The sequence below is a fragment of the Rattus norvegicus genome, chromosome 2 (genome assembly GCF_036323735.1).
Source record: "Rattus norvegicus strain BN/NHsdMcwi chromosome 2, GRCr8, whole genome shotgun sequence".
In the NCBI taxonomy this organism is placed as follows: domain Eukaryota; kingdom Metazoa; phylum Chordata; class Mammalia; order Rodentia; family Muridae; genus Rattus; species Rattus norvegicus.
This window is the reverse complement of record NC_086020.1, coordinates 65,315,007-65,324,908: the sequence shown is the minus strand read 5'-3', so window position 1 is coordinate 65,324,908 and position 9,902 is coordinate 65,315,007. Positions and strand designations below refer to the sequence as shown.

The 9,902-nt window shown below is 35.4% G+C and overlaps 1 pseudogene; it reads left to right on the top strand.

Moving 5' to 3' along the window:
- Window positions 1–2,632: 2,632 nt before the first annotated feature.
- On the top strand, window positions 2,633–5,695 carry Oip5-ps1 (Opa interacting protein 5, pseudogene 1; annotated as a pseudogene).
- Window positions 5,696–9,902: the final 4,207 nt, after the last annotated feature.

Here is a 9,902-nt window from a genome sequence, read left to right as displayed (position 1 = left end):
TTTACAGAAAAGAATAGAAATCTATTAATCTTTTAAATATATAACAAACATCCTCACCCACAAATACAAAGTTTTAGGTTTAAGTATTTTAAATTAAAGCTGGAGAAGTTAATACTAAGAATACATACTCAAAACCCATATTATTGGATCACATCTGTAAACACGTATGTTAAGGGGAAGGTTTGGTAAATTGAAGGCATTTTGCATTTCAATTGCATTTTAACAAAGCACATATTTCTCATCAGTTATGTAATGTGAAAAGAAGAAATGGATACTTTTCAAATACTGTAATTTCTCTGTGGATTTTAATCATTAGAGAATAATATATTTCATTTCAATACAATGAATGTCACCTCATTTTTGTACAGAAATGTTAATAGTTCTGTATCAGCATTTTGCCCAAGGTATGTCCCTAACCTTCATCCTTTACATGGATGGGATTTGCCTTGTGTTTACAACCCATAGTCACAGCAAGCAGAAGCACTTTTGTCTTGCTTAGAGTAATCTAGAACACATTAAAAATACAAATTATTGTAAAAGTACCTAGAAAAATAGAATGAAAGTGAAAGGAGAAAAGTAGAAGAGTGAGATATAGGACAGAAGAAAGAGAGAGAGAGAGAGAGAGAAAGAGAGAGAGAGAGAGACAGAGACAGAGACAGAGACAGAGACAGAGAGACAGAGAGACAGAGAGACAGAAAGACAGACAGACCAAAATGATGATACAATGTAAGAAAGGGGAAATGGAAGAAATAAGAAATGAAGGAAAAATAGATCTCTGCTATTCTACCCCAAATCGTTCATTTGCTTTAGAAAACCTTTGCTCAGTCATTTTCTCAACTATAAAAATATCTCCTTTAGAAGATTTTTTTATATAGAAGCAAATTGAGTTTTTTGTTATCCTCTATAACTGTATCCATTTTCACATAAATATACTAGCATGTACACTCTTATATTTGTTATAGCCCGACAATATCTGGAAATTATGGTGAATGTTGAAAGCAAATCTCTATTTTATGTTCTTGCTAAGAAGATGTAATTCAAGTAATGTTATGGCTGTATAAAAGCACATAGAGAGAATAGAAAAGTTATTTAAATCTTATAACAATAAGCTAATATAATGTTTAACTTAAATTCAAGTACCAAAATCCACAAAAAGGGGTGGTGGATGTCTTCTTGGTTTTTGAAAAACTGAGACAGGAGCACTGAACCTCCCCATTAACTTACATGCTTACAGACGTGATCCAATGAATATGGGTGTTGAGTATATATTCTTGATATCAAACTTTCCCAGCTTTTCATTTTATGATACTTAAACCTAAAACTTTGTATTTGTGAGTGAGGACATGTGCTATATATTTAAAATATTAATAGTTTTCTATTATATTTGTAAATTTTTGACACAAATAAAAGCATTTTGCATTTCAATTTCATTTTAACGAAGCACATATTTCTCATCAGTTATGTAATGTGAAAAGAAGAAATGGATACTTTTCAAATACTGTAATTTCTCTGTGGATTTTAATCATTAGAGAATAATATATTTCCTTTCAATACAATGAATGTCACCTCATTTTTGTACAGAAATGTTAATAGTTCTGTATCAGCATTTTGCCCAAGGTATGTCCCTAACCTTCAGATACTTAGTAGGTTGCTGGTAAACCCTGAGTATAGTTTGAGGAACTATCGGAGAGAGAGAGATAGAGATAGAGATAGAGATAGAGATAGAGATAGAGATAGAGATAGATAGAGAGAGAGAGAGAGAGAGAGAGACAGACAGACAGACACAAAGATACAGACACAGAGAGACAGTCACAGAGAGAGACAGAGACACAGAGAGACAGAGACACAGAGACACAGAGACACAGAGATAGATGGAGAAAGAGAGAGAAACACACAGAGACAGAGGAAGAAGGAAAAGAAAATAATATTCAAAATCATCTGAGCTGTCATTCTTGTGATAAGCACCACACATGTGCTTAAAGCCAACAGGATTCTGTCAAAATAGAAAAGCAGGAAAATTAGCAATAGCTATAAAATCCCTTCACTAATTTTGCTGAAAAAAATATATTTGCCATTTCTCATTGCCTAAAACTCTATAACAGAAAATTTCTTTGTCTTATAACATTTACAGTGTAAAGTCAATATGCAATGGATGATATTATGATGGTAACAGGCTTCTAGACCAAGTGTCATCTTAGAGTTTACTTTACAAACAGCAATTCTTTGATAAGCAGAGTACATTATTGGTGAATGGCCATTTGAACGGGAAATTATTCAATCTCTGACAGCTATTGTGGAAACACAACGCTGACGTTTCTTCAGATAGTCATACAACCCAACGCAATGATCCTCCTCTATGTCTTTTGTAAGTAAAGGAGAAAATAGAGAAGCTGTCAAAATAAGAATGGCAAAGAATATCTCCATGGTTTTGTTTCTCGCAAACACTAATTAGAATTTTTTTTTCTTTTTTCTTTTTTCTTTTTTCCGGAGCTGGGGACCGAACCCAGGGCCTTGCGCTTGCTAGGCAAGCGCTCTACCACTGAGCTAAATCCCCAACCCCCGCAAACACTAATTAAAAGATAGCCACTAAAGGCTAAGGAACAGCTTTTGTTGTCCAGATAAATAAACAAACATGACAGAAGATAAAACTGGAATGCTGAAGGCAGCTGGCATAATGTTGCTTCAGGTAACTTAAAAAGGCTTTGTCAAGGGTTCCCTTGACAGAGTGTGTAATGAAACTCTTTACATTACTGAAGATACATGAACTTCAAGTTTGCAAGAAAATAAAACTTAACTTTGTACATTAGTTATGAATGAAAATGTAAGAAGAAATAATGATACACGTTTCTTCTTCACTGACCAAGGGTGAAAATGAGCATTTATGTGGCAATCCAGATGTTCAGTATAGTGTCCATAGTGAATATCTGGCAGGTGACAGTGCTAAAAATAGCTGACTGGCTCTGTACTATAGCATTAAACTTTTAACATGTGATTATTGAAGTAGGTTTAACAGTAATTAGAGTTGATTAACATTTCATGATTATTCTTATTGAGAGGACCCTTGTGAAAAGAATGTTTGGCCTTACCCAGAGCTTCGATTAGGACACGGGATTAGCATAATGAATTAGGAAGAGTGAATACCCTCAGACAGAGAAATACAATAATACTGAATCCATTCAAAGAACACCAGCCTTTGCTTGGGATAGAGAAGAGAAATTCTTGCTGAAGGAAGTTTTTACATTTCTTATTTGATTTTCATAATAAACAAATCATTTGACAATATCTTAATTTATAATTGACTATTGCTTTCTCCTTTAAACTGTACATAGTAACGTAAATGATAAAGCATGTTCCAGAAATTCCTTATATTGCTAGCATAGATACAATGCCCAATTCCCAATACCCATCGCACATCTGCACTGAGGTTTGTACTAAGTTTATGCTCCACTAGTACAATCCTCTTTCAGGTTGGAAGCCTTGGGGAGCAAAAATAAATGTATCTGGTTTTATCTGCATTTGTTTTTATGTAACCTATAGTTTCATTAAAAAAAACGTATCCTCCACCTCCTTTTGCTTGTGGTGATTTGATGGAAGGATAACTTTAATATCTTATAATCATTAAGATTTAGGGACTGACTTATCTTTGGAATTTGGAGGTCTAAATTTGCAGGCTGCATCTCGTGGGTTTCTATTCTCTGTAGCAAACTAACTTGCATAGGCTAATTGATCTTTTGACCACTGTTTCTTTTAACTTGATACTTTATTTATTCATATTTTAAATATTATCCCCTTTTCTGTTTCCCTCTCTGCAAAAACCCTGTCCCATCCTCCCTTACCCTGTTTCTATGAGGGTACTCCCCTACCCACCCACTCCCACTTCTCCACCCTAGCATTCCTCTACACTGGGGTATTGAGCTTTCACAGTACCAAGGTCCTCTCCTCCCACTGATGCCAAACAGGGCCTCTTCAGCTCCATCAGTCCTTCCCCTAACTCCCCCAATGGGGTTCCTGTGATTAGTCTGATGGTTAGCTTCAAGCATCCACATCTATATTGGTCAGGATCTGGCAGAGTCTCTCAGGAGACAGCTGTATCAGCTCCTGTCAGCAAGCACTTCTTAGCATTAGCAATAGTTTCTGGGTTTGGTGGCTATTATATGTATGGGCTGGATTCCCAGGTAAAGCAGTCTCTGCATGGACTTTCCTTCACTCTCTGCTCCACTCTTTGTCCCTGTATTTCCTTTAGACAGGAGCAATTCTATGTTTAAATGTTGGAGGTGGGTGGATGGCCCAATCCCTCAACCAGGGAACCACGTGTAGTCTATGGAAATGGTCTCGATAGGTTTTCCCTATGTGGGGTATTTCTGCTAATGTCATTCCTGTGGAGACCTGGGAGGCTCTTGCTTTCTTGATACCTGGGACTTTCTGGTTGCTAAATCCAGTTTCCCTTCCCCCATTGCTACACACCATTGTTCAATTTTCTGACCTTCTCTCCCATTTCTTCCCATACCTGATTCTGCCCTTCTTTTTCCCCTGCCCTTACTTTCTATCTCCCACGTCCCTCCCACCCTCTACTTCCCTTGATTATCTTGTTCCTCGTTCTAAGTAGAACAGAACTATCCACTCTTTGATCTTCCTTCCGTTGAGCTTCCCGTGGTCCTTGAGTTGTATTCTGGGTATACCAAGCTCTTTGCCAAAATATCCACTTATCAGTTGAGTATACAAAGTGTGTGTTCTTTTGTGACTGAATCATCACACTTCACTTACTCAGGATAATACTTTCTAGATCTATCCATTTGCCTGTGAATTTCATGGTCATTGTTTTTAATAGCTAAGTAGTTTGAGTCCTGTTTCTTGAGCTTTTAATGAGAATATCGGGATGGGGAGGTGGGAACGGAGGATGGTTTGGGAGTGGGAACACCCTTATAGAAGAAGGGGAAGGGGGAGGGGATAGGGAGCTTATAGACAGGAAACCAGGAAAGGGAAAAACATTTGAAATGTAAATAAAAAATATCCAATAAAAAACTAATAAAAAAGTTCCTAAATAAATAAATTAAAAAAATGCAACTTGTTTGCACTACCATCTCTGGATTTTTGAGGCCCAGTCCTGTCCTGACTCTTGTGATACACCTTTTTCTTCCTCCATTGAGTAGGACACTCCGGAGGTGGAAGGTTTCTTCTCTCTCAGGTCCTCTGGATCTGAAGTGAAGTGTCACCTGCTGACCTGCGGCTACCTGCATAGCTGGAGCCAGAGAGATGTACCCTGTTTTCATTGTGTTTGTTGCCTAGTGGTGCTTGGCAACACTGTACACCTCTCCTGGATCCTGTCTTGGTCCCTAAGCACCCTGACCTTCTCCAGAGTCATAAACAGCATCATTTTGTTAGAGCCATTTTGGTTGGCATAGAAGGTTCTCTCATTGCCAGCACATACAACATTTTATTTTGTAAATCCTGTGGGACTCCTGTTGGTTTCCATTTATATTCTATATATGCTGCTCTGGCTGCTTGAGTGGCCATTTCTACCTTTCTTGTGATACAATGATGTTAAAAACAAAGGCCATAGTAAACACTTCAGAGATTGATATTCACAGTGTACCTTTACCAGAAAAGATTTCAGAGCTGAAAGAAGATAATACTAATGCGTACTCGTTTCAACTCTCTGATGAGAATTCAGACAGAAAAGATCAATCTAACTTAGAAAACAAACAAGGAAACAACACAATCTTGGTGTTCACAGCATGATCAAAGATTCTGCAACATGCGACTCTATTACTTTAAATTTATTTTAGTACATTTCTTCCAGAATGCATATCTCTGAAAATGTATTTTTACTACTAGTAACCACTTAGCATGTAGTGTCCCTTGTGTCCACAATGAACAGTTAGCCAGGATAAAGAGATGTAATTAATACTGATGATATGTCTACATGCCAGTTATATGAACACTGATAAATACTTGTTGGTTGTTTTGAGACAGGGTCTCTCTGTATATCTTTGTCTTTCCTGGAACTCTCTATGTAGTCCAGGGTAGCTTTAAAGTTAAAGAGATCCACATGAATCTGCTTCCTCTGCCAGAATTAAAGAAGAATGTCATTGAAAATCATTTTTCCTTATGTACATTGGATTGTGGTGGTGCATGCCTTTAATCCCAACACTCTGGAGGCAGAGGTGGCTGGATATCTCAATTCAAGGCAAGACTGATCTAGAGAATAAGCTTTAGGACAGTCAGGTCTACACAAAGAGACCCCATCTGGAAGAAAACAACAAAAACAAACATATATGTAATAAGTAAAAGTTAATAAATAGAATACATTGCACAATAAAAAACAAACACAAACAAACAAACAAAAACTGACAAAACAAAACAAAAACAAACAAAAAGAATACTCTTTTGGATTCTGACTGCTGAGTAGCCACCATAACTGCAGGTGGCGGTATTGGACAGAAATCAGGATGGCTTCTCCTACACAGTAAAGGATACAATGTTAAGACTTGCCCAGAGATTTTATCTCCATATCAACACAACAGCACCCTCTCCCAGTGCATATTTAGTTACTTTTGTAACACATGAGTTTTCTAGTAACACACATTGCTATACTATGCTTCCAAGTGAAGACTTCACAATCATTTACGTGCCATTGATCTCTGTGTAGGTTCACCTCACACAGTAATGTCCAGATTCAGAGAATGTGGCCATCTCTAAAGGCATAATGCTGGTTAGTCTATTTTATCATATTTTACACAAAAAGGGTTCTTCTGAACCATCTTCTTTTTTTGTTGTTTATCCTTTACTCACTCCCATGATGTAATTGAAGTGAGAAGGTTAAAATTCTTAATAAATTTTTATTTTGCTTTTATATGCTTTGTAGAGGTGAAATATAATGACATGCTCTCTAACTACACACACTGTACATTGTTAGCACTGTCCTCATCTAAAGCCACACGAACATCTTAATTACATAATAATGAAATTGCATTCTATGTTTTTGATATTTCACACCATATATGTTAAGATACTCCAATGCACTGCTAGAAAATTTTTCATATGAACATGGCAAGGAGTCTAAAGTACAACGTGACAACCAGGCATCAACCAGAAGAGCCTGCTTTTGAGTAAGAATCCCAGAATGCAAACAGACAAAAGCCAGAATTTGGGATGTTTTGCCTCAAGAACACAAGGCAGTCACAAACAGAAAGAGTGGAAATGTGGATCAAAAAATTAGTTAATATTTTTCTTTTTCTGATCTATTCATTCATAAAAATATTATGGATATTTCGAATGAGTTAGCGTGTGCTATGATCTGAAATGCAATGACAAAAACCAATCTTAGTGAGAATTTGCAGTAATAATTATAAGACCTTTCAAAGTAGACATCATATAGCAACTTCTAAATCTCAGAAAAATGAAAAGATATTTTAAAATATTGGTGTACACTCATTTGTCCTTCTAACTGCTGCTAATATGATGGCGCTAAATGCCATTCAACAGTCACAGTTCTAAATTGAAATGCTAACTTTCATTCTATTAAGTATGATACCCTTAGATTTTAAAATAAGAGTTTAAATCAACAGGAACAAATCTCTAAAATAACAACAACAACAACAAAACTGATTGCTCAAAACATAATCCAGTGTATTGAACACGTGTAGCCTTTATGAGAAAAAAATATGTAGCAGTATTTCAACTTTGACAAATTGTTTGTCACAAAGTTAATTAAGTATACACAAGCATGAAGCCAGTAATATAACCCCTATTATATTATTTATACTACTATAAAGTCTAAAAGTTACTAATTAAATATAAACAAGATTGAAATATTCATGAATTACTCTATAAATCAACATAAGACAACATGATGAGATGGTGATTTGCTGAAACTAAATCACCATTTAAAATACACACAGAATGTCAACAATACCATGGTCTCTGCCAATCCAATATGCTCAGTCCAGGACGTGGGACATGATGACTCCATTCTTGGATTAGTTTTAGTTTAATTTTCTAAATTTTCTAAAATTGAAGCTTCTAGATTGTGTCATGAGGTCCAGGGTCTTTATCTAATAAGAAAAGGTTATTTGCTTATTTTGTGACCCTATTATTTTCTCATTAACCCAAATCCATTTAAAAGCAAAATAATTTGTTGACTCACTGGAAAATAAACATACAAGTAAATCTACTTAGAAAACTCAGTAAGTAATGTAGCTAATTCAATTATCATTAAGAAGATATAGAATAGAGACTGAATTGTTTGGAGATATAATCAGTAAATGAATACAGTAAAATAGTCTTTGAGTAACTAGTAATGTGAACAAGAAACAGAAGGAGGAGAAGAGGAAGAGGAGGTAGAAAAAGTAGCAGAAGAAGGAGAGAGGCTTTCTTAGAATATTCAGGAATATGTCCGTTCCTGAAGGACATAGATTTTTGACTTGTGCATGTTTGTAACAAACACAATGTAGACTATAGGCACTCTATGTGCCACTTCTAGTCAATGTATTTGGACAAGTGTAAATGGGAAAACTCTTCTGATAAACATAGATACATAACAAATCTTTCAATATAATAGGCCAGGTTAAGAATGCAAAATGATGATGAAGTTCAAGGGTATAGATGGAGACTGCAAAAATGAGTGCTGATGTGGCCTTCATAGTCACTAACAGAAGACATGTAAACCATCAGACTAAGAAAAGTCAAGGAAATAAGATATAAAATGTTGTTTATTCCATATTTTAATACCTTCCTCATTCCAGCCTGTCTTCTGAGTTCCATGAATCACCATGGTCTCCTGAAAACTAATAGTTAAATGTTTTAAATTTTATTTCATGTTAACTTTCAGCTAAGCTTTTGATAATCATTATGGGGAAAGCATTTTAATGATAGCATGATATGTCCATTAACATAACCCTTTATGAGCCATTTTTGTGAAATACAAACAATGATTCTGCTATCATTTGTTCTACTTAAGTAGGCTATATGTAAATAATAGTTAGGGCAGAGTCTTTTAGTCAGCTACAAGAAGCATGGAAAATGTTTACTTCTGATTGCATCCCCCTTATCTGTTAAGAAGTTTAAATCCACAGAGCTGAAACCATGACTATGAAAGCAAAAGGACCAGAGTTCAGATCCCCAGTTCAAGTTAAAAAGCCAAGTGAAACTTTGTAGGCCTAAAATCGCGGTACTGGGGTGTGGATATTTGACCTCCTATATAAATGGTTGACACCAGCTACAGTGAAACTTAGTCTAAAAGAAATGAGGTTCAGAGTGATATTAAAGGAGAGCTCCCAGCCTCTCCTAAGCCCTGCACTGTTAGGATTGGCTACATACATCTGCATACAAACATGATCATATATCACATGAATTATTCTCAAATAATTTTTGAGAACATTTGTTCTCAACTGTAAATCACACAAAAATTCTAATGTAATAAGGAAAAAATAGCTTATTAGTTCAGATTAACTTCATTGGCAATGGTACTTGCTAGTAATACTTTGTAATATATAAAGGGAAAGATAAATCTTTATCTTTTATAAAAATAAATCTTCACAAATCTATATTTCATCTTCCAAATGAATAAATGATTTTGTTTATAAGAAATGATTTATAGTAAATACTTTTGACTATTTTACATATGTTTGTCACGCTTTATGAAGATCTTTGTACTCTGTGCAAAATTAACACTGGACACTGAGCAAATAGCCTTCATTGTGCATTTTTTTAAGAAAATGTTTAATGTTTTGTGTCATAACTCACTTCTTTGTTTATGCATTTACAGAAACCTGCTGCCCTACTATAAAAATACATCAGAAAAGGCTTCACTATTCATGTAGTCAAAGTCAGACTACTTGTTTTCATTAAAGTACATCCATCATCAGTTCTTAGCATTCTCTTGAAGAATTGATGTGTTCTGC